Genomic DNA, 2,575 nt, shown 5'->3' with positions numbered 1-2,575 from the left:
GATTTGTATTTCCCTGATGCCAAGTGATGTGGAACACTTTTTCATGTGTCTGTTGACTATCTGGATGTCTTCTTTATATACAATGGAATCCTATGCAGCCATCAAAAGAAGTGAAATCTTGCCATTTGCAACGACGTGGATGGAACGAGAAGGTATTATGCTGAATGAAATAAGTCAATCAGAGAAAGACAATTTTCATATGATCTCCCTGATATGAGGAATTTGAGAGGCAAAGGAATTTGGGAGGGGGTTTGGGGGTTAGGGAAGGAAAAAAATTAAACAAGATGGGATCGTGAGGGAGACAAACCATAAGAGACTCTTAATCTCACAAAACAAACTGAGGGTTGCCAGGGGGTAGGGGGTTAGGGAGAGGGTGGTTGGGTTATGGACATTGGGGAGGGTATGTGTTATGGTAAGTGCGGTGAAGTGTGTAAGCCTGACGATTCATAGACCTGTACCCCTGGGGCTAATAATACATTATACGTTAATAAAAATATATTAAAAACAACCTTAAAAAAAGAAAGTAATATAAGTAAATGTGGGGGCAAATCTTTACTTTCACAAGTGACAAAAAGATGGTATTTTTTAAGTAAGTGAAAATTTTGAAGTGATGCAGATTAATGTTGAAGGCCATTTACCCTATGTTAGCAATTTAGGGAACATGAGCGAATTACTTGATCTTTTTGTGATAATTTCTTCTGGAAAAGAGAAAATTGGTAAAAAAATGTCTGGAATACTTGCCTTGCATTGAGCACAATAAGATACCAACGTAAATGTGCCATACAGTAAAAAAATGTACACATTTGGTGTTATTTCTTCTCATACACATTTTCATCCCAGATACTGATCATATGCCTTTGTAGAGAATGCATTTCAAATGATTGCCTTCTAAATGGCCATTAAGGAAAGCTATCATTAAAAAGATATATATATATATATATATTTATGTGTGTGCATATATATATACATATATATATATTTACCATAGAGATTTACTTCTGTTTAATGTTTTGTTTTTACTTTTTATTTTGAAATAATTATATTTTCATACTCACTGGAAAGATAGTACAGAGAGGTCCTCTGTACCCATTACCCAATTTTTCCCAATGATTTCTTCTTACATAATTATTATACAATAATTATTGTATTAGGAATTTGATATTGCTACAATGTGTGCACATAGTTCTGCAGAAGGTTTTTAAAAATGGCCTCCCAAAGACTTATTCAACTCCTGATCCCAAGAATCTAAAAATATTACTTTAGATTGCAAAAGAGTTGAATATTAACTAAGGCATGATTAAGAATCTTGAAAGAAGAAATTCATCCTGGATTGTCCAGTTGGGTCCTAAATGATATCACAGTTGTGGGTGACTATGTGGGTGACTATGAGAAGTTGTGGGTGACTATGGACAAACATAGAAGAGAAGGCAAAGATGACAAGAAGCAAAAGAGATGTGATCGCAAGCCAAGGAATGCTTCCAGCCACCACAAACTGGAAGAGACAAATAATGAGTTTCCCCCTACAACTTGTGGAGGGAGGGCTGCCTTGCCAACACCTTACTTTCAGCATAGTGGTACTGATTTGGGACTTCTGTCCTCCAGAATTTTAAAAGAACAAATTTCTGTTGTTTTAAGCCATTCTGGTTGGTGAGAATTTGTTTCTGCAGCCACAGGAAACTTACACAAGTTCCATCTCATTTTTATCAAATAGAGAGATTGGTATAACTACAAATGCAATCCAGACACAGAACTATTTCATCACAACAAAGATCTTCTTCTTGATAACCCTTATAGTCTCTGCTTTTAAGAATTTTTAAATTATTTTTTGAAATATATACAAATGTAGTGATCCAAAGGGGCATGTGCACCCGAATGTTTACAGCAGCAATGTCCACAATAGCCAAACTACGGAAAGAACCTAGATGTCCATCAACAGATGAATGGATAAAGAAGAGGTGGTATATATACACAATGGAATACTATGCAGCCATCAAAAGAAATGAAATCTTGCCATTTGTGAGGACGTGGATGGAACTAGAGGATATTATGCTTAGCTAAATAAGTCAGTCGGAGAAAGACAACTATCATATGATCTCCCTGATATGAGGAAGTGGAGATGCAACGTGGGGGGGTTGGGGGGCAGGAAAAGAATAAGTGGAACAAGATGGGATTGGGAGGGAGACAAACCATAAGAGACTCTTAATCTCACAAAACAAACTGAGGGTTGCCGGGGGCGGGGGTAGGGAGAGGGTGGTTGGTTTATGGACATTGGGGAGGCTATGTGCTATGGTACGTGCTGTGAAGTGTGTAAACCTGGAGATTCATAGAACTGTACCCCTGGGGCTAACAATATGTGTTAATTAAAAATGTGTTAATTAAAAAATTAAAAAAAAAATTAAAAAAAATATAATGTCCGGGATTTTATTTGTAGTTAGTGAAAAGAATAGAGAAAACTACACCTAAATGTAATTTTAAACATAAATGTAATTGAAGATGAAAGTCCCCATCTTTTATGGCAGTAGAAGTCTCCAGAGTCTGTTGTTAACAAAGTGTGCTGTGGTTTCCCTCCCAAGTA

The sequence above is a fragment of the Martes martes genome (assembly GCF_963455335.1).
Source record: "Martes martes genome assembly, chromosome: 10".
In the NCBI taxonomy this organism is placed as follows: Eukaryota; Metazoa; Chordata; class Mammalia; order Carnivora; family Mustelidae; genus Martes; species Martes martes.
Note: the sequence above shows the minus strand (reverse complement) of the source record.